The following is a 24,124-nucleotide window of genomic DNA, read 5'->3' on the forward strand; positions in this document are numbered from 1 at the left end:
CATTGGCCCTCCCTTCCCACCAGGTGCTCAATCACTTGTTCAAGCTGTGACTCAGCATTTCCACTACAAACCCTTATTTTAAGGTCTGCAATCCACGTGCACGCCAGCCTCTTTTTCACAATACATAGAAAAGCAGTGAGACCCCTTTCTGTGTGGCACTGCAGATGACACAAGTTTGTTCAAAAAGCAATTGGCCGCTTAAGTGGCAATTCAGGATAGCTAGAGCTATTAACGAGGACCATTACCCCCGGCTGGGAAAACCCCAACTTGCAGGTGGTGACAACTGGGGTTAAATATACTTGAAGGACCAGTCAGTATTTCCATTTCTTCCACTTTAACAAGGACTGGAGACACCTGTGCTCTTACCCCTGCTGCAATCAATTGCACCATGCTGACTTGTGTAAGAAAACTAGAGAGAGGAAAGCAGTTAATCAGGTAGTGTTGCTAGTCAGTGTTTGTTCCAGGGCTAGAGCTCTTCTGCAAAAATTCAGCTTACAAGTTCGTTACCTTTTTTTTTCCCCCCCCCTCAAATCATCATCATTGGGACTGCTGACTGCATCAGCCCTGGGCTTCAGCAGAGACAAGGCTGGCATCAATGACCACTATCAACCTGTTACTCAATTCTCCTTACAAGGGTAAGCACTTTAGGGAAATATCTGCAAAAAAAAAAAAAAAGCAGAACCGGTCTATTGGAAACACTTCTACATGTGGCTCAGGGCATTGGTCTCTAAACAGACTTTCTAAAGTATTCTGCACTGATATATGCCTGTCTTCTGTCCAAGTTAGCAAACACTAACCCAACAGAAATACCTTCAGTTACATGAACTGTGAGAAAATACCCCATCCCACATCAATCCCACAGCGTGGGCTCATTAGCCAGCATTTCCAATGGTGAGGACAAGAATTAAGATCAATGCCCTTACTCCTTTCCATTGCTTTGACATAAGAGTTTTCAGACTCTGTAGCAGCTTCTTTATTGAGAACATAAAGTCTGCTTGAACATAAAATCAGACACTGTACAATATACTGTTGAGATCCACTTGGATAGAACAAAACCTCTTCAAGAGTTGCTCACAAAAAAAAAAAAAAAAATTGGACAGTCATATGACTTGGACCTGATCGTTAAAACTACACACACAATGAAATTCTCTACTCAGAGCATTCTTTCCAGCATTACCAGCCCACCACACACTTAGAGTTTCCTGAAAATGAAGGATGCTTTGGTGAAACTGACACAAGAACACAAGAAGCATTGAAGATAATAGCTCTACTTTCCGGATCATATTATAAGCTACCCTATGAGAAAACATTTTTGTTCCCTGTTTTCAACATGAATAAAATTTACGTGCATCACCACCTACCTTCTCTACCTACACTTCCCACTGGGAAACAGTAGACAACAACAGGATCTTCTTTAGACAAGAGCATAAGGTCTTAGGTGACCTTAGATGTGCCTATACCATCCTCTGACTTGCTCCCCTTCCTGACTGAGCAATTCTAATTGCTTCAGCCTCCCTTTCTACCCCAGACCTTCATCCACTTGTTTAACATTGTCTTGGTACAGCAAATAAAAGCTTCTCACGGAGGAATGCAGTTGACTAGGTAACAGCAGTAAACAGACAGTCTCATAAAGATGACTGATAGAGCTAATAGGAAGACTACCTGGAGTGCTCAGTCTTACAAGTGCTGCTCAGTACATGGATTTCTACACAACCCCAGGATTCTCTTTCTCTTCTCTTCAAAAATAAAGGCAAGGGGTGGGGGATGGCATGGAGCAAAAAGCTGGCGTGTGGCGGTTTGAAATGAGCAAGATGTTAACTAATTTTACTTTTAATCTTCCCTTTTGCTGCAAAGTGAGCCATTCAGGCATCACATCTTCTGCATTTTCCTTGCCTCTTTCAGAGAAGCATATTGGGGCAGAACTTGCCAGCTGTCTGCCTCCTTCGCCTTCTGCTACCATTATCCTGAGGTACCACCCCACCTTCTGGCCCTACAGCTTGGAGGGGGGGGTGGAGGGGGGGTAAGGAGGGATGAAGAGAGGGAGGGAGGATGGAGAACACACACTTATTCTTACAACACATCACAAGGGAGACAAGAAAAATACATACAATAATGAACCTAGATAAAAACTCAGTTACAGCATAGATGGAGAGAGATTAATTTTCCAAGTAGCCCTCATCCACATGCACTCACCCACAAATGGCAAGAGCCCTGTACTGCAGTTTTTACTATCACTTGCCTTACAACTTCATAAAATCTTTGCCATTAAGCACTCCATTCAGAAATAAAGAGCAGCCACCTCTTCTCCCCCCCACCTAGATAATGCTTTCTGTTGCTAACACTCAGCCAAATCAGTTGAGTCAGGTTTGGAATGACTGCCATTTCACAGCTTGCAGGCTCCACGTACATACAGCATCCTGGAAATCAAAGCCCTAATGCCTCGTGCTGTCTGTGTGTAGGTGTAGCTGTTTGCAAAATATGCAGCATATAGAATGGAAGTGTGGCAACAGCTCTACATTTACAGATGGATCTAAGTGATGTGGAGTGTGAGCGCATCGTGTATCAGTTCTACCTATTCTCATCTACAATAAATAATTTTTAAAAAAAGAGCAAAAACTAATCAAGTGATTTATCATTCAAGATCATTTCTATTTAACCACCTTCTTAATTATTCCTCTTTGTTTTGCAAGAGCTGTTTTGTTTGGATTTGTGTGTGTGTGTGTGCTTTCTGTTGTTTTTATTTTTTTAACAAAACCATTGCAAGTGCTGTACAGCCAAACTATTTTAGCTGCTTAAGAACTATGAGGAAATTGCATTCATATCAACAGCACATTACATAGCGTCACGCTATATAAAGAGGTATAGTTTTTTGTTGAACAGAAGTAGAACAAAACCAAACCACGTTACCTGAAAGATGAGATTGTACACCACCAGATGCCTCGAGCACAGGTCCAAAGCTTACTAGTACAATTTGTGTACCTTCCCCTAGCTCCATTTGCTCATTTGCTTTCTGTTATCAATTACAAGTAGTAGCATGATACAGTAAGTGGAGGATTCTCCATTAATTTCATTAAAGTTCAAGCAAAAACAGAGGCTTTGTCTTTTGGGGTCGTTGCCATCGTTCTCATCTAGTTTAGGAAGCCTCATGCCATCCCAGCCAGCTTCTCCTGTGCGTTTTGCTCAGCTGGAGGCATCAAGAGGTCATTAGGGGCCCATCCAAATTAACGAGCTACTCACACGTGTGAGTGCGCTGCATTGTTTAGCTAAGCGCCCTGCAAATTCATGAACTGAGCTGTAGGGTACCTGTCACAACTTGCCTCTTCAACCTAGTCGAAAATTTACCCAAAAATTCAGGAACGAGATCCAAGTTGAGACAAGCGAAAAACACATCTTCACAAATACAGGGTAAGGTACAGATAGATGTTCGTGCTAAACTCTCATCAAACCTAGGAAGCTCTTCACACGCTGGTGTAATTCCATTCCCTTTTGAAGAAGTGGAGGCTTGGATATGCAGTTCTGAAGTTGTTTGAGAGATAAATAAGAAATAAGACACCTCTGTGACCATACCACAATCACCTAGCAGGTTCAAAACAGTCTTTTCTACAGACAAATCCCAAATGAACAGAATGTCTGACACTTCCCCTCAGGACAGTGATTCTGTGGGGCTGATAAATCCCAGGAGAAAAACAAACAAACCAAGACTACTGAAGACCTATCCCCACTGTTTCTGTTCATAACAAAAACAACAAATCACCAGTTCTGTAGTGCAGGCTCTCAGAAGAAGCAGCTCAGCTTACTTCTCAGGGTTTCACAACAATCACTTCCAAACACAGACAGTTAGCTCCATGACAAGCCAGTCTCATCATTTCTGATGATTTCCAGACAGTCCCCAGCACAACAATGCTGATGCAGCTCTGCTTGCGCAGTATCACCTCAGCAAAAATACCCCTCACATTTCTGGACCTGTGACCACTCCATAGCACTGAACAGCAAAGTGCTTTTATAGTCAAGAGAAAAAACTGCTCAAAATGAAGCAGAAATCCCTGTATGCAGTTTCTCTCAGGATGGTAAATTGTATTAATTTATTAGTCTACTAATATGGCTCTTACCTCTGGAGTGCTTACACTGAGCAACATATTCTGCCAATAAACTGTAAGCAACTATCAAGAAAAGCCACAGGCCACTGAAACCCCTTTAGACACAATAAAATAAATAAATATATAAACAAAATACATTGCATCTTTTCACCAGATTTGTATAAGCCCTCTCCTACCAGAGAGATACACCCCTCGCTCCACAGTCTTATGCACGCCTTATGCATGTCAGTGCTTTGAGCAGCGCACACATTCAAGACCAGCTGTTTGCAAGAATGGAGCACAGGATGAGCAAAATGTCGTCAAAACTCCCTGACAAACGCTTTGAGAGCTCACTGAGAATTGCAGCCACTGCCATCAAACAGGACTGAGTTAGTTTCCCAGAAACAAGGACTGGTTTTCTGACTTATTGATCTCTTTTTCATATGTTTTAATTTTAAAAAAAATAAAACATTAAAAATTAAAATAAATTTTGTTACATATATACATTAACTGTATTACATATTTTATTGCGTATTTTCTGAGGGCTGCTCTGAAAGTAATTCTTCTTATTTATGATGTTGGCCCACCATACCAGAGGTGGATGGTGGTGGTACAGCAATAGAGGCTGAATCTTTCCAGCAACATTCCGTTTCATTTTGTTGCCATGTGACAGACAGCAGTAGAGGGGCAGTCTGACAAACTGGTGTCTAATGTAGAAGTGCATATGAAGCAAAGGTGTGTCACTGAATTCCTCCATGAGAAGAAAATGGCACTCACTGACATTATCAATGCTTGCTGAACATTGATGAAGACCAAACAGTGGCTGTGAGCACAGGAAGACAGTGGGTTGTGTGTTTGAGAAGTGGATCCACTGATGTGTAGATGCTTACAAGTTCAGCACACAGGCTCTTATTCACTGGTGGTGAATATGCAGAGCTAATTATGGTGATTACATTGAAAATTAGTGTTTTGTAGCTAAGTTGCTCTGTCAAATAATGTTACTGTGCTCGCTGTACCTATTGCAGTTTCCACACAAATAAATAGGAGGCATTACTTCTATTTTATAGCAGCCCAGGACAATTCCTCTTCACTCAGTGCGATCCAGACAAGCCTAAAGGTTAGACACACATTCTGTACAGAATACACCTTTCCATCTTTGTTCATATATAGGAAGCTGCATACATTCCAGTAGTGCTGAAGGAAAATCTTAACATCTGAGACCTACAATGCTCCATCAGGCAAAGCCACTGGAGTCAGATATGCAGGTGCAAGGAAGCCAGGCTTCACTGCCTGCTATGGCCACAGCTGGTCAGCTAGCAGAGAGAGCAGTGATGGAGAAATACAACTGCAGCACCTGGATCAAGTGTGGCAGGAAAAGCAGCCCCTTGCAGCTTCCCCATTCCAAACAGGTTTGGAATGATGGTTTTGGGTTCATTTACACCTTACAGCAGTGAGTGTTGAGAATTTCAGAAGTGACAGTAATCTAAAATTAAAGATCTCCACAAGAAGCATTAAAGGGTTCCACTGGACAAATACTTGAGAACACTAATTACTCTTCCACCTAACTGGCTCTTACCTTTTCCCTTTGTACTACTCTGATTTAGAGATCATCTCAGAAGAAAGGCAGGCAAACAGTGCAGAATGAATCAGGGTCTTTGCTTTGCTTTAAATAAATTGCAGTCAATTGCTTCTTGAATAGTTTATAACATCCTCATGCTTTTAGATTTTTTTTGAGCTATTCTATCACCTGGCTGACCAAACATGCACTGGCCTAAAGTCAAAGCCTTCCATGTCAACAGCACACAGAGCTAAATACAACCAGGTACAATCCTTCTGTCTGTGTCAAATGCCTTCCTCTCTGCTTGTTTAAAGAGATGATATGCCACTGAAATCCATGAGGTGGCATCCACTTACACCAACAGATAGTATAGTTACTTGAGTACAGTAGACATTTCAGGAGCTGCAGAACATGCTCTTCTTATTTCTTAAATATTTCAAGTATCAACCAGTCATTAGTGGCCAATTTTTTTTTTTTAATTTTTTTTTTTTTTGCACATTTTTCTCTACTTCAGCAACAATTAACACAGCAGAACATCCTTCTTTCAGGTCTTCTTTTCTGTGCTGTATCTCTGCACTTATTTTTCTGTTTTTGAAATTACTTTTTCTACAGGCCTCTGAGAACAGAAATTGTTCCAGTGCTTCAATTGAAAAAAAAATGTATTCCTATGTGCTATTTAGCAAAGCAACCCAAGAGATGTTTCAGCCATACAGTCAAATTCTGAAAATAAGAACTGAAGTTTTAAAACTGGCCAGGCTGTGAGGAAAGCACTCAAAACCCTTTAGCACTGTTGATGCTAAGGGGGAGTGACAACTGTTGGTGTTCCTTTACAGTTTGTCTGATGACTTACTTTTCCGCTTAAAATCTATTCAATGCTTTTAGAATTAGGCTCCCACTGATGAGAATAGTTTGAGTCCTTGACTCACTGCAGAAAAAAAACTAAGTACCTGCACAGGACTTAAGAGACTGCCATACAGACTGTATTGTTTAAATATATATATATATATATATATATGTATATACTGACTCTTATTTCTCAAAGCAGAAAACAGAACATCTGGTTACCTTTGCCCAGCATTACATGTTCCCCCCCAAAACTCAGTGGAGGCTCTCTTATAATTTCAATTTTGTTTGTTTCTATACCTGTTGGTATAGAAGCACACCAATACTGGGAGGATTTGTACAGATAAACAGAGAATACTGAGGCAGGATGCTTAATTTTCACATGGAAATCCCTAAGTTGGAATCATAGAAGCTTATCTAGAATAACAACTGAATACTATTTGTCAGCATTCTGGAAGAGCAGCATGCTGGAAAACACGAAATCCCTAAGTTGAATACAATTCCTGAAAATAAGTTGAAAATGAGGAAAATATTCTCTTTCATGTTTGCAAATAGATTTTTAGAAGCAGCTATCAATTTCGGGTGTTCTAATTTCTCCATTTTTCTATTTAGACAATAGAAAAATTTAGGAAGCTTGATGTCTAGGCACTCCGCATCATTTTAAATTAGTCCTTCTAAGGATGGATTCACAGTACTTGGTACTTCTGAAAAAGCTTGACCAAATGCCAAGAGTCCATGTGAAGGAGCAGTGCTCCAGAGAAAAATAACAATATTGTCAAGATTTTGAGCAGGTGTACCTACCTGGTTCACATGGTGCCAAAAAACATTTAGTGCAGATTGCATAACTACGGCACTTCGTGCTGCAAGGGAATAAGCTGATCTTTTTCAAAGCCTACCTTCAAATTCAGCCTGAAGGAAAACAACATGGGGAAACAGCCTGTGACATACCACAGTCCATGCTTTCACCTTTATTAACAAAAATTTGATCCATTTCACACCTGAAGAACTGCCTGACTGAACATTAAAAGTATGGTGATGAAACAGTGCAACCCCGACTTTTCTAAATGCTGGCATCTCTAGCTTTCTTATTTGTCTTCAACAAAATGAAGTGTTGCACGGCTCTCCTTTAATGTCTGTGCACTGAGTTATTAAATAAATGACTGTGTGCAATGGCAGTGGCCCATGACACGCAGCTATTTCATACTCACAATGCAAATTCAGCTGGATGGATGAAGCTGTCAAACCGCATCCTTGGTAGGATATTTGTTAGCCTCATTTTGCTGCTGTCATGGGCTATACACGTTATTCTGGCCTACTCTCATGCCACGCAGGAATTCTGACGGAAATGCTAGGAAAACAAAGTCCAGAAAGCAGCAGCACAAAATTCTCTTCTACCTCAACTCCCTTTCAGAATAACAACAGAAGGAGAAGCAGTAGCTTTATAACAGTATAGAACAAATGCTGATATAGAAACACACGCATGATCAAGAAGCACAAATGTCATGCGCTAGATTTTGAGGCCATATTTCATAATGCTTTTGTGATTCCATAAGGGGTTCTGAATCTCATCTTCTCTGCTGGATCACTGATATATACTGGTAGTAGACGTATTAGCGTATGGAGGATTTGGGAGGTGAATAATTATCTTCTGACTTTGGGGATGGAAGATAAGTGAAGCCAAGAGAGGTTAATGTGACCATGCACCTCCAGAATACTACTGCCTAATAGGCCCTAGCTCCAGCTTCTGGAAATGAAGAGAGTAATGTGCTCTCCACGTCCAGGCTGATGTTGTCCTCTCCATCACTACTATTAATCATGACAGTAACTTCTGAGGCAGGTACTTGCATACTGAGCACTGCTGTAATTCAACTTAAGTTACAAGGAATGCCTGCAGAAGCTGACAGCTTTTGGAGGGGATAACAGTATAGATGGGATTGGAGTGTCCCGCTAGAATGAGAAACCAAAGTTAGTCATTGTGCTTCTCATGGTAATTCAGTCCTCACAAGATAACTGCTTTTAAGCATTTGATCTCCTGCAGTCATACCCAGTAAGTAAAGCCCTAATGATCTACATTCAGACACACACAACCACACCACCATGTACTCACATACACACACACAGATTATAAAAGCCAAAATAACTTTGGCACAACACAAAGAGGTGGCTGTCAACAAAAACAGATGGTCAAAGAATTGGGCAAACACTCAGAGTTCCAGAAATGAAGCTTTTGCTTTCATTCTAAATGCCACACTTTCTTAACCAGTTCCAGACAAGAGGATACATGAAGCCAGTCAAAAGCTAGCTTCCTGCCAGGCTTCTCTGTTTTCATGACAAAATTAAGAGTCCACAGATGGAATAACTCAAAGCTAATTTCTACACAGGTTGGTTTCCCCTCTCTCCCTCCTCCCCATGATTCCAAACAACAAGAATAACATATTGTAGGAAATTAAAGCAACAACTACAAGAGGAGAAAAAAAAAGTAAAATTGGAGAATTAGGTCATTTTGTTGCTATGACTTCAGCATGAGGAGAGATGTATTTAATTCAAGAATGTATTTTTCTCACTGAGTCCAATAAATTTGTTCTTACAAAAAGCCTGACAAAATCAGCCTCCACCATTTACATGACTCTTTACATGGGTGGATAGTGATAGGACAAGGGGGAATGGTTTAAAACTAAGAGAGCGGAGGTTTAGTTCAGATATTATGAGGAAGTTTTTCACTCAGAAGGTGGTGACGCACTGAAGCAGGTTGCCCAAGGATGTTGTGGATGCCCCATCCCTGGAGGCATTCAAGGCCAGGCTGGATGTGGCTCTGAGCAACCTAGTCTGGTGGTTGGTGACCCTGCATATAGCAGGGGAGCTGAAACTAGGTGATCCTGATGGTCCTTTTCAACCCAGGCCAGTCTATGATTCTATTCTAAGATTCTATGATTCTAAGCACTTCTTAGTTTCTCCCATTAACTCAAAGTAAAAAATCTTTTCTGGCTCTGGCCTGTGACCATACCACCAATGGCTTCAGAAAGTCAAAGCTTTCTTCCAATGCTTTTTATCTCACCTTTTCCTACATTCCCATCTTTCCATTGACTCAAATGGAACCCATGGCAAAGCAAGTAAGGTAAAATGCTGTTGATCAGAATATGTCTAGCTTGCAGCACAGTAAATCGCAACTGAAGTACTTGACTGACAGTGCTGGACACCTCTCTGAAACTGCAGATGTAGTGAGCTAATGTTTTAGCTACTGAAGTTCATAAAAGCAAAATGCAGTACAAAGAATTTTTAGTAGTTCAGAAAGTGTTCATTTTTAAGTCTTAGAAATGTAAAGTTTTTAAACACCCAAGAAGCATATGAAATTATTTTTCTCTCGCCTTCAAACTGGCATTCCCAAGTTCTCTGCTGAGCAGAAAGGCATTTAAATACATGGACTGTGTTAAAAGTTAACCTCTCAAAGAGTTGGGGTTTGACAGCCATCATTGCCCTGCTGTGTTTTGATCAAAACAAAAAGAACTGGTTAAAAAAAACTATTGTAGAACAATATATAAACATGGCTTTGTTTGTTGAGACAGAATAAAAGAACTGTAAAGGGATGCAACAGAAAAGGTGTTGAGCAGAAACTGTGCGTCATTCAACAGTTTGATATAGTTGGAGTTCTCTGAACATACCTTTAGTACAAAACCAACACCATTTGCAAAATCTCTGCTTGATTATTTTCAGATAGCTTAACGACATTACAGACCAGCTCCAGAAACTTAAAAGACACACAGCTGACATTAATTTGGACAGAAGAAATGTTATTTGGAACAGATTAATATTAATATTTAAGACTGAAAAAATAAGTCTACCCATAGTCTCCATCTTTCTTCCAGTTTTTTGTCAACATATATTATACAGTGTAGAAAGTAGTATTAGATTTCCACTTGCCTTTAAGGCACTATTGCCATGTTACAGTTCATAACTACCACCCTATTACATAAGGCTTTGTGCTTCGCAAGCCTAAGCAGAAACACAAAGATTGTAAATTTTTTTCCTTTTGTTGGTTGTCAATTTGAGGTGGGGATATGAAGCTCCTCCTGACACTTGGCACTGAGATCAGAAGTCTGAGGGCAGAAGTCCTGATGTGACTGTTTCACCTGACATGAAATTAACTGCCAAGAAACTTCACTGTTACTCTCAACAAGACCCAGCAAGACTATGTCCAGATTCCCTGAACCTCAGACGTTTCTTACAAGTAAAGATCACCGCTCCTCCCAGGGCACTTAACTAGCCTAATCTCTCTCCACCTATTGTTTTCCTGTTAGAACACATGCACCTTCTGAATGGTCAGCTCCCAGGGCAGAATTGGCATTTGTCTTTCTAGTACACTATAGTAGATTTCTTATACATCACTTCCTCTGTTCATATCTGTATGGTAAAACTGATTTTACTGCGTACATCAACTACAGAACCACATCAGGATTTTCTTTGCATAAAGCACCCATTATGTAACTGAGCAAAGTGCTCATTAGCTGTAGCAAGCACTGTAAATGGTGGAGGTTAGCTTGCTGAAAGACTGACCTTTCTGAATATCATGCCTCCAAAATAAATGGCGCTATCTGCTGTGTTTGAAGTTCTGGTTAATTGGAACCTCTTTTTCCTACATTTTGTCAAATGCAGTAAATGTCACTGCAAATTTTAAGTGACATTAACTTGGCAGACATTTAATTTCCCAATGGCATGCAACAAACGAAACCGCTGTTGTTTGCACTATGCTTGTTAGAGCTGATCTCAAAGGCCCAATAGGTAACGAGAATTTGAGGAGCATTCATTTACACATGAGCTCCTACCCTTTGACTTCAGCAGTAGTTCAATTTATGATGATGCATCATGGAATGTTTGCAAAATGAGCTGTGTGGAACCATGCAGATAAAAGCAGTAAGTTGGAAACTTAAAATCAGTGTCAGACTCTGCTCTGATTTGATTGCTTTACCTGACCAATGAGCCCAGGTGCAACCTAAGGACAGTTCAGGCCAAAGCCTTCCTATCGATGTGAAGCTGAGATGAACAGAAGCTGCTGTTTATCTCTTGGCTGCTCCCAAGCTCTCTGATTTGGATTCAAGTTCTCTGATCATATACAGATCTAACTCAGTTTTAAACACTGTCCTTTTCTCCCCAATGTAAATTTTAGATAGAACAGAGTTGAATGATCACCTACAGGATAGTAACTCCACATCTTGATATGAAACAGGATCTTAACTCCCATCCCATACCTCGCCTTTTGGGCGTCTGGGAATACTAGAACATCAGATGTATTTTTCCCATTTTAAAAACCTCCTGTAGTAAAAAAATTGTCTTTTACCTTCCACTAAAATTTAATCTCTTTCCATACACAATACACTTAAGACAGTGATGTAAATGAAAGTATTAATTTTAAATAGACCCAAAGGAAAGTAAATCTCAGCAAAGATGATACCTTCATAACTAATTATTTTGTACGTAATTAGTTACTTATCACATTAGTATTTCCTTATAGTCTTGTTTCAGTTTTCCACTTAAGCTTTCTGTAATTTAATAATCATCTTTGTTTTCATTGCATACAGCTGTTTACAGAAATAAACACACCCAAACACCAAAAAATAACTTTTGGCATTATCCAATGGGTCTTACTAATGTCATTAAGCCCTATGTATCTTTGCAACTTAGAGATCTTTGGCTGAAAAAAAAAATACCAAACGTCAACAGGAAAAGGTTGAACGTATTTTAAGTAAGCTTTACTGTGACTGCCTTTTCACAGTCTAAGGAGATGACAAAAAATATGACTGCACACGCATGATGAATGTCTTCTTTTCACTGTATTTAGAGCCTGTCACTTAAGATACTATTTTCCTTTCTTTTGGCTGCACGATACAAAATCACCTCAGTGCTATGTTACTGCTGTGACAGCACCATGGGGGTGGGGGACACTGTTTCACAAAGGCTAAACAGCAAAGGCCACTGTAGCAAAAAGAAAGAACACGGCTCCTTGGCTCTTGACTATGACTCATAACTACTTCTGCTGACCACAAGAAAACCGTTTCGCCACCTATCATCTTGATCTTAGCACTTTGCAGCTAGTGCCATAAAGCCATGGGCTGTTATCAGCTGTGCATTCGGATTCCACCACTTCAGAAGCAGTCTTACTATGGATGGAGTATGTGAATCAAAGCCACCAGAATTTTTCTTCGCTGCCCCTGCTGTTACCACACCTTCCTTCTCCAGTGCAAAGTCATCTGTATATATCAATGCAGACAGCTTGTATAAGGACCCTCGGCCATCAAAACATCTGTCCCCTTGATATATAAAAAGAATTGAAATAGATATGTGGCAGAAAAGCCCTAATTTTTAGAAAGTGATGGGATCCATTACAGCAAGTAAAGATTGTGACAAAATTTTAGTATGGCAATCACTTGCTCTGCATCATTCCCACCATTGTGTACTCACAGAGAACACTGAATTGCCCCTAGCGTAATGAGGATTCAGCTTTTACCTTAGCAAAATTAGAAATGTGTTTCCCCTTTGGTTGGTTATTCTGTCATTTGCTTCCTTTAACTCTTATGTTCATCCTGTTCTGCAGTGCCCAACTCCCCAGATTGGTGGAATCTCATGCAGAACCACTGGTAGTAGACACAAGTGTAAGCCAAAGCAGATGCAACACAATAAACAGAAGTGAGCCATTTCTTTTACTGCTGCATTTGTAGCTGCATACAAAGTATACACTCAGCCATCTGAGTTTTAGTGTTATTCCTGCTCCCAAACTTGTGCTGCCAAGTGGGGAAGGCACCCTCTCCTAACCAGAGGCTGCCTTATTTCTCCTTAGCCTTGTATCAGGAGTAGAGATCAATTCTATTTCCTGCAGCACATTAGAAGCTCCAAGCAAATGCTAATTCTTAATGTACACTGCTCCCAGCACTGATGCATAGCTCTGCTGCAGTAAAGAGTCTTCTGAAATGACATGATCATATTCAGGAGGAGACTGTCCCCTCCTTCCTTCATGCTTTGATCAGTCCTAAAGCTGTTTTTGACAGATCTCCTCCCCCTTCCTATTCACACTTCTTCCTCCACCTCCTCTTCCAGAGCAAGGCTGTGTGTTTAAGCATTCAATTCCTATAGGAGCTCTCTGGAGTTGAGCATCTTTATTACTCTAAGAAGATAAAAAGCAGAAAGCAAAGCAAAGGGAGAATGGGAAGGTACTTAAAAATCCTTTCTGCAAGGTCAGACAGTAATACACTGTGAAGCTATTAACAAAAAAAAAAAAAAAAAAAAAAACCACTTAAATTCTTAAATTTAATGTGTCCCTTGAGCAAGATCATATACTCTGTCTCCTTTCCTCCATCTGTCCCTTCATCTCTGTCCTGATTCCTGTCTTGATGGGACAGACCTACCGAGGCAGGTCTGACAAAGTCTTGTCAACCAGAAGTGCTACAGGATTATTTGGAAGGAATTTGAAGTACATTTCAGTAATTCTCTATGTTTCATTCATTCCATCTCAGTTTGGACCTGGATTCCATTTTCACAATCATTCAAATGTGTGCCCAAGTTCAGTTCTAACAACATTTTTACCTTGCAGAACTACACTCATGCTTCAGCAGCAGCCTCTTGAGAATCCACTTCTGTCAATTGAAGACCAGTTTGCATTCATTGCATCCTTCCTCCTGGGAACTTCTTAAGTTCTAGGTGCTTTACAGCTTGCATTCTTCCTTCAAGAAAAAAAAGGATCCTGCCACAGTACCGCAAAGGTGCTGCTCCCACTTCTGGACACCACTTCACTTGCAGAGACCTTCAGCATCTGTGTACCATGAGTGATACTTTTCAACTCCCAATAGATGTCTACTGCCATACTCTTTCATCCCAGCTTAGCAACATGCACAGGAACTACTCTAATGTACACAGTGCCCTCAGTTCATCTCCTTTACACACTTATGCTGCCCAGAAGCATGCACAGCTCACCCCTTCTACACACAGCCACCACCACAATTCCCAAAACAAGCTTATCTTACCCACATTTTGCTTTGTTCTTTTTCCTAGCCTATGTAATAGAAACCTACCAGCACCTGGATTCTCAACGTAAGGATGTCTCCTTTGCTTGATAACCACAAAGATTCTCATTTTCACCTTGAAGTTTGCAACAGTCTCATGGGTCACAGTATATACTACCAGCAGCTCACTGCTATGGCAGGCTTATTCTCCAGTTTCTGAGCAATGGCCTTATGAACAAAATCCTGTTCATTTATAGCCCTAATGTTTACTCGGACACTGAAGCTGTCTCTTCATTCTGCCTCAGGCCTTGATCAGGCCAACCCTAACCAGAAGGGAGAGCTCTCTAAAGCTAATAGGAGACAGTGCAGGCTTTCATAAGGCTAAATGAATTTTTCTCTAATGAGAATTTTCCTTCCAGCTCTTTGAATAAGCATAGTGGCCAGAACAGCGAAAGTGACAGAAATGTTCAGTGTGCATCTTAGCTTCAGTCTGTGTAGCCAGGCACAATAACTATGGCTGATTGAATATGTGAAGATGCATTCCATTATGTGAATAAGAGGAAACCCCGAATAGGCAGTCACAACTCTGCATCATGGGGTTGATGACTTTTCACTGCACTTAACCCCTGGAAAACTCTATGTAGAGTCTACAGAGGGCTGCGGCCACAACTCATGTCTTCAATGTGGTTTTTCTGAGAAAAAAAAAAGGGGAAGGGGAAGAAAATTCTAACAGGATAGAATTGCACTGATTTCCACTGCAAGCGGTAGCAAGGAAAGGAAGAGAAAGGATAAGTCGAGAGTAATGAAAATATCAATGTGATTGTAGAAAGACCAAACAAAATGCTTGGTGAATGCTGAAATAATTACCACATTACTGTATAACTAACATTAACGATATTTGGAGCTAGTATAAAGGGCAGTGGGAGAAGAGTTCGTACTGTGAGTTTTCCAAGATGAGCAGGCAAGGTGGTGTTTTTTTTTTTTGTTTTTTTTTGTTTTTTTTTTTTTTATGCATTAGAAGAAATCACAAAAGTGCTTTTCTGTAAAGAGAAGGAGTAGATGCTTAGTATTCTTTATTGCTCTCAGAATTCCATTTGTATATCCTAGTGTCATGACAGATGGATCATTTTACATTCCTTTCGAGAAAAGACAATTAGTACTATATACAGAATACCTAGCTGCCTTTTTTAAAGTAGCCGTGATCTTAAAGTAGCATCTTAAACATGCCAGAGGAATAATCCTTCCAGCCAGCATACCTGGAAACAAATGCACTGAACACAGTTGTTTCTAATACTTCCATTAACAACATAATGATTGCATTACATTGTTAATGGAAGTATTGGTATATGTTTATATGGTGTATGTTTGGAACTCTGATGTGATGTTAACAAACCTAAGGTAAAGTATCTGTAGTCATCCTACTCCAAACACTGCTCTTCAGTTGTCAGAAGTGGATTCTCAAGAGGCTGCTGCTAAACACCAGTGTTGTTCTGCAAGGTAAAAAATGCTGTTAGAACTGAACTTGAACACACATTCAATTGAATGTGTTTCTACATAAACTTGGTCCAAACCTTTATTTTCCTCATCCTGACGCTGCATGTTTCTTTGTTTCTATACTGCAGCCACATCTGCAGGTCTAAGTGCTGAGATCTCTAAAAGGTGCACAACTTCTGTATTTTGTTTTCTTTCAACCATCTATAGATGAAGGGTTAGTATAGACACTCTGCACCTTTAAAAATGGACTTGACTCTAACATTTGGTTGCCTTTGGGCTGTCAGCTAGTATGGTTTTTTAAGTCATCCACTGCTGTATGTTAAACATAATTGAAAAAATTATTTTAGAGAGACTACAATGCTCCAGTGAGATTTCTTTCAGTTGACAAACAGTATCTGCAACAGATTCCATTCTGCCCAAGATTTGGTGCTGTAGATACTGCCCTGAACACATCTGAAATGAATTTCCACAGCGGTAGACAATTTGACTTGTCTTTCTTTTCTCCAACAAAGGCACCTCACAGAAGGAAGACTTCTGTCCACAGCCAGCTCTTCAGTCTTTCCTACAGCTAGTTCACATGTATAGAAAATATCCATCAGCTATTTCTTCCTCTGAGAGAACAGTCACCTCATGCTTTCCTGAAATTATCATGCAGATTGCTTACAGAGTGACTAATATGATTTTCCTTATTTAGAAGTCAACAGATGTTTAATATTGCATGTTCTGTTTAGCCTGATTTATGTCATGCTTGAGGTGTCAAAGCTGAGAGGCTGGCCACGGAAACAGCTGATGCTACTGAACCTTGCCCAGGACTGCTGCAGTTACTTTGCTGGACACTGAACAGTCAGACCACAGGAAACTAGTGGCATTAACAGTTTCAGCTAAGGGCTTCAGGAGATCTTATGGGAACCAAGGTAACGTGGCAGGACTGAAATCCCAAGCTTCATCTCACTTGTATGAAATACTACCTGGAGTAGCATCCAGCACGTGAAGATAAAATAGAAAAAAATATTGAGGCAAAGTTTACTCAGTCTTCTTCTAATGCCTTAACTGGATAATATCACATCTCCCAGACAAAAGAACTGTTTCATTGCCCTTCATTTTCAGTCTATCCCTCTGCTCAGATACCACTGTAACAGAAACCTAACTCAAACAAAAAGCCTGTCTGTACCATCTCAACCTTTCCTGGCACCTGGCACTTAGGAACAGTTTATCATCTGCTTAGGATTAGCCAGTGGAGTCCCTCCTCTCACCACAACCGTGTTTTCCCTGTCGTGTTTTCCAGAGCAGCTTATGAACATGATGAGTCACACCAGAATGGGACCCAACTGCACTACAACCTCATAGACTGAATTCCTGGCATACTACTGGCTAAGGGCTCCTCTGTCTTCCTGTCCCTTAAAGAATAACAAAAATTATTTACGGTCTCTCTGGGCTATTTGGTTTAAGCCTCTCCAGCTCAAGTATGACACTTTCTGGGACACTATTATGTTTCTTACAGCTCTCTGACTAGCAATCACATCTGTACCTGACTGTCAGGGGACACTCTTGGCTGAGCCAGCCACCTTGGTCGATTGCTGAGAGCTCTGAAATTTCTCAATTGAAACATTTGAAAGTTAATGAACCCTTCTAATACAAAGCTCCCACAGCTCAAGAGTTCTTTTATGAGCCTGACAAATGGCAGATGCAACAGGAAAACCTCACTGCAGACAGGCCTCTCTTTAAAAAAGATTTCATGACAGAAGGTTGGATTCTCAGCCTCTGCAGAGGAAACAGCAGCTAAGCAATTGCAGAGTTCTGTCATAGAACACTCAAGGCCACAACAAGTGACTGTAGCAATACAGAATCGTAAAGGTTGGAAAAGACCTCTAAGATCACCAAGTCATCCCTACCATGCCCACTGACCACATCCCTCAGTGACACATCCCTGCGATTCTTGAACACCGCCAGGGATGGTAACTTCACCACCTCCTATTGCGCTCTTGTGATGTAGAAAGTCTGGGTACTGTATTCCCTCTGTAGTTCCATTCCCAATATACCTATAACTTTAAGCTGTTTGCCCATCCAGTGGTCTTTGTAGACACTGCAACCCATCAGTATCCCAGCAAAATGCTTCACATACAAAAAGTGCTAAGAATTTTTACAGATATTTAATAGGTCCTTCAGCAGAAGGCAGCACAATGGAAATCCAATGTCTCACTCCAAACAGTACAACCTGCTTCTGCATTCTGCTCTTTTTAATAAAACCACTGTTATGCAGTGCTGTGGTCCTTACTGAAATAACACCGCTCTGTCTAAGGACAGCACTGCACTGAGCTCTACAGCAGGATGATTCCAGTGCAGAAGAGAGGGACCAGCCCTTTGTCTTTTGGTTTGTGGGTTTTTTTTTATTTTTTTCCCTTTCCAACTGCTAAGCCTGCAACTGGCATTGGGAATGGGGAGAGGGGGAGGGGAGGAGAATCTGGTGAACAGCTGGGGCCCATCACTTTTCATTGCAGGTCTTGGAGAGATGTGGTTGACAGAGTGATGCACAGAGGCTGTCCCAGTTAATGACTTCACCATTCTCCATCATTATCCCCATCATTAGGAAATTAGGAGGACAGAAGGTATTTACTGTAAACCTGCCACCTCCCAAGGAGAGATAAATAGAAACTGATAAATGGGATCTTCTGGTGCTGTTCGTCTATTAACCTTCTGCTTCCCAGTTTAGGCATATGCATGCTATCCTGCCATTAATATCCAGTAATTGGCATAGCAGTGGGCAACACAATCCTACCTTTAGCACATGAACATCTCCTGCACTGTGTGCAAGAGCAGAACTATACTGACAGCAAAGCTTTGCTGAGCAGGCTAGTGGAGAGATCCTTAGCAACTGCTGACACTGCAGCTCTGAGATCAGAACCACCACTCAGTCACACCTGGTGAGTTGTTAGCAAGAGGCTTAGGTATAGGACAGAATGGGAGAGAGGACCTTGTGTGCATGGACTTCCTCCACAGAAGCAACAAAACAGCCAGAAGATGCATTCACACCTAGGACTGAGCTGCTGTTCATTTTGTCAGCCTACCTCTACCCATGGCTCAAAACACCTCCTGGGAAGAGAGTTCTACTTGGTCACAATCTCTGAACATGAAGGAAAGAAGGATTTTCCTCATCAACTTGAAGTGCTATGTTCTGGAAACTTTAAACAAAGCAGAATTTAAGAACTGACTTTGCTATTCAGAAAGTATTGAACCCTTCAACTTGTTTGGCAGACACTGTTGGCAGAGCTGCCTCAATGGAGCTCTTTGCATACACTAGCTTGCTTTAGCTCTTTCCAAGATGCAAAGTCCTGAGTGTTCAGTGACCTAACCCTGGGAAGCTGAAGCAAATTCTTATTGAGGCTAACCAGAATTTTTTCCTGATCCAACCCCCTTGTCCCATAGTCGCAAAGAGAAAGCCTCCTTTCAAGTCAAACAAGTAATCTCTCAAATAGTTTCTTGTACCTACAATGTCACAATTTACCAAAACCTCACCTCAATGCTACCTTCAGATTTGAGGCCAGGCTGGACCAGGTTCTCAGCACCCTGATTTAGGCGGTGTCTATATTCATTGCAGGGGAGCTGGACTAAATGACCTTTGAAAGTCCCCTCCAACTCAAATAGTTCTATGGTTCTATGATTCACATTATTAATTGCTTATACCACCTCTGGGCATTTTCCTTTCAGTCATCATCGTAGTTGCTTTCAACTCACATGACTAAAACTCAACAAGATAATAGCTGCATTTCTGATGAAGTTAAGCCACAAGTTTCCATCAATTCTAATGTACGTTTTAAGACTCCCACATCATTGTGGGAGAAGAAAAATATCTAACTTTTTTTCTCAAGTTGAGGAAAAGTGCAGGGCCTGTTCTTGCATTCATTAAGCTAACAAGTAAGGCATCAGCTCTCTACTGGATGGATAGCTCCATTCTCCTTGAACGCAAGCGTTTCTCTCTTCTAAGATTTGGCAGGATCTGCAGCTGCAAACAACCATCCAGGTAACACTTTTTAGGTTTTTACAGTGAGCAAGCCTTCTTACCTGAAAAAAGGAAAAGCAGAAGTTTCGAAAATACTGAAATTCTGGGGCCTCAAAAAAGTTCAGTATCATGTTTCTTCAAGTTACTCAAAAGACACATTGCTAAATAGGAGCTGAGGGCAGGAATTAGAATCACGTGGTTTCCTGAGTAAACTACCATGCAACATAAGACCTGTTGAAATACAGATAAAGCATTGGTTTAGGAAAGAAAATTGCACAGAAACAGCCTGTACACAAACGCACCTTATGTATCACCATTGCACTGGAACTTCACTCAGAGTTCATATCTCCAAGCTTCGAGTGATATACAGGACCATTTTTTGTTAACTTTGGTGTTGGAAAGCGTTTGTTTTCCAGTAAATATCTTCAGTGCAGCCAGGCATGACAATTCAGTCTTGTTTCATCATCTTTCCCCTTTCATGTACAACAGAGTGAAGTTCTGTCTCCAATAGTAAAACCCACACCACTGCTTTACATTTTAAGATTTTGCACATGCGTCAGCTTTAACAGCACTAGTAGAAAAGTTACATGATTCCAATCTGAGCCCACTTCATGTGGGGCATCATTCAGCACAATATCCCAAACCCACTTTTCCAAAACCAGCCTGAACTGCTTGCTCAGCTCTGCGATGATTCAGCCCATGGTTCAGCACCAGAAGTCCATGGCAGGCTGATGCCTCTCATTTGATACAGCCTCACTACTTTTTACCATGGCCCACCAATACACAGCAAGCACCTGCTGGTCTGCAAGTAGGATCTGTGCTGCTCCTTCTTGATGGCTGGACTTGATGATCTTACTGGTCTTTTCTAACCTTAATGACTCTATGATTCTACACGCACCATCGTGCACACATTAATTCAGTGTGGGAGGCTAATAAAAACGTGACTGTGAAAGCGAGTTCTAACGGTAACACGAGTATTAATTTCCATCTGTCTGAGCAACTGCCAGTGTCCATCAATTATAGCAATAGCCAACTAACAGTTGCAGCTGCAAAAATAAAATAAATAAATAAATAAAAAAAAGCAGAATTAACATTTCAAGTAACTGTCATTCACCTGAATATTTTACAGTTGTAATTAGCAAGCTGGAGAAGCTGTCAACAATCAACATCAGCCAATCTGTCTGCACCAGGAACTGGACTGCCTGCCAGAAATCATCTTCGGCAGCTTTTTTTCTCCCCTTGCTTCCCCCCATTAAAATTTTTACTTCAAATCTCCCTAATGCTCTCATCTTCTTCACCACCAGTCACTAGAATTGAATGTGTCAAAACAAAGAGAGACAGAGTGACTGACACTTACAGAGTCATAATTATTTCCATTCTACCAACCTCAGCACAAAAATGTGCTACTGTCTTCTCTTTTCCCCAGCTCTGTTTTTCCGAACAATAATCTGCCCCATCACAAAATTTGAACCTCAGCTCACTCCAAAATGTTTCTCACTTAGAGATACAAGGGTGGAAATGAAAAGAAACATTCCTACTCTTTGACAAGTATATGCAAACTGTTTCTCATTCCTTAGCTTAAGACCTCACTGGACTCCAAAATCCCCACCTGCTCTGTTCACTTTGGACAGCAGATCCCAAGGCAGCACTCTCAGTGCTCTTCCTTATTCTGTTGTAGTGCAACAAAGCATGGGTAGCTGTAAATGACTTGGGATAACTTGCTCTCACAGGAGCACTACCTCATGTAATTAACTATTAATTGAAGTCGTTTTACATGGCTGAGCTCTTCTTCCCTACTGGAGTAGTGCTGAGGTCATCTCCAACATCCTGACCAGAGATCCTAGCATGCAGTGCAGTAGTGGATAGCATTTAAAACAAACCACTGCCTCAAAAGGAATGTTCGATCTGCACACATACTTCACCATCTAACCTCTGTTTAATGGATTAATTAAAGTGCCAGTTGAGCAACCAGACAAGGGGTATGGGCACAATAGATAAATAAGAAAGCTCTCAACAGCTTTTACATACATAAAAAGCCATGAGTGAGTGTTGGTTTCTTCAGGGACCACTGCAGTAGGGATTTCATATATGTTTTCACATCAAGATTCACAAACCTACTGGAGTTAATTTAGGATTTATGAACTGCAGAGAAACCACTTGAGCACTGAAAAATAACAGTGAGGGAAAAGTCCTCATGAAAACTAAAGACCTGAAGAGCAAGCTTAGAGGATGAACTTCTTTCTCACACATCTTCCCCTCTTATGCCAAAGCACAAAAGAGAAGTGGCAATAAAATGAAAAGCTACTACAGCACAAAACAGAGGGACTTCAGGCCTGTTTGTATGATTAAAGACATTATACAACATCAGACAAAGCTAACCTACTTTGCACTAGGCACAAAACATAAATCACTCACACATGCTGACTTCACTCTCCTCCTTACAGGAGTGTGGGCAAAAACCATCAGGAGCCAGCAAGGCTTCTTCTCCATAACGAAGTAGAAACAATACACAAAACATATTGGCTTGTGTTTTAAGGAAATAATGCTGATTAAAGAACACGTAGAACACACTCTCACCAAAATCAAACATGAAAGCGCTTGGCTTTGTTGATCCTCATTCAGTTCACATGAGCCCACTCCTCAAGCTTGTCCAGATTCCTCTGGTTGGCATCCCTTTCTCCTCTCATACCAATTGCACCGCTCAGGTTGCTGTTGTCTGCAAACTTGCTGAGAGTGCCCTCAATCCCATCATCTGTGCTGTTGATAAAGGGGTTAGAGACTACTGATCCTAAGACTGTGGGACACTGCTCAAAACCAGCCTCCACCTGGACATAGAGCTGTTGACAATAACCTTCTAGCTGCTGCCTCCTAACCAATTCCTTATCCACCAAATAGCCCAGCCTTCAAATCCATATCTCTTCCATTTAGAGATAAGGATGTGGTGTGGATTAAATTAAAGGCCTTGCATAACTCCAGGTAGATGACATCTGTTGCCCTTCCTTTGTTCTCCAAAGCCATCACTCCACCATAAAGGAACTGCATTTCATGTAGCATCTGGCTCTCCCCACAGAAAGAGCCTAAGGTGCCAGGGTTAGGACCAGGCTTAGCTAGGAGCCTCAGCCAAATGTGATTCAGGTGGGAGGGGAAAAGATGTAATGAGAGAAAATTGCAGTAACCACTTCCAAAACAAAATATGACCACAGCCCCACAGCCCAGCCCGGATCTGCCTGAGTTGTTCAGGGGGCTCTGGCACACAGGAGCAGAACACTATCAAGAGTTTGTGTGGCTCCAAAACTTTTCAGAGGAGCAGATGAAGGAGGTCAAAATGTGACTCGGCTGGCCAGGCTCTGCTGTGCAAGCCAAGCTGTTGGATTGACTGCAGGGCAGCTGAGCCATCTTGTCTTTCTGGCAGGCAGGAGGCATTTCCAGGTTTGATGGAAAATGCAGAGACAGACGTGTGTGAGTAGCAGAGGGCTGACTGGAGGAATCAAGGGGAAGGGATGGGTAAGAAAACACTGGGTGCTGTGCTAAGGGGTTAGAAGGAATGTCATAATTCCTTTAGAGGCTTCTAATTGACACCCTATTTGAAAATTGAGAAAAAGAAGCGTGCAGTGGTGTTTTTAAAGCATACTGATTCAGAGCCTGTTCCCTGCAATTCCTTATTTCTGTCAGATTGTCTCAGTTTTTCGATATTTATCTCTCCCATCAACTGTTTTCTCTGTGCAAAGCCTGAGTGACAAGATACAGGCTATTCTTCACTGGCACAAGAGTGTTGTACACTGTCACAAACAGAATACTTCTGCAAACCCACTGACGCAGTGAGTATGTGAACTCACCTCTTCTATCTAATGTGTATTCCATCCTGTTCAGGGATAGGGTATTAATTTAGATTTTAAACAAACAAATGAAAAAACACACTTGTGGAAATGCTATTCAGTGTTTAACAGACCACAGGGAAATTCATTCAAAATACTTAACAGCATCATTTAAACTTTATTAAAAAATTACTCGCTATCTGATGGGAGAATGTTGTCTGTTAAATTCCTGTGCACTCTTTGTTCCTTATAGCAAATTCTAATGTAAGATGTTTGCAGATAAGTTAATTTTCAGGAGGGTATTGTTCTTTTTTGCCCCCTGAAAATTACCTAGGATTTTTCTAGAGTGACAG

General features: G+C 41.0%; 1 long non-coding RNA gene across 3 annotated transcripts in view; it reads right to left on the minus strand.

The window, feature by feature from the left end:
- Positions 1-24,124, minus strand: part of LOC122156893 — a 283,419-nt gene that overhangs the window by 227,226 nt on the left and 32,069 nt on the right. The gene's annotated exons all lie outside the window — the stretch shown is intronic.

The sequence above is a fragment of the Centrocercus urophasianus genome, unplaced genomic scaffold (genome assembly GCF_019232065.1).
Source record: "Centrocercus urophasianus isolate 14NV4802_14NV808 unplaced genomic scaffold, USGS_Curo_1.0 seq_13, whole genome shotgun sequence".
In the NCBI taxonomy this organism is placed as follows: Eukaryota; Metazoa; Chordata; class Aves; order Galliformes; family Phasianidae; genus Centrocercus; species Centrocercus urophasianus.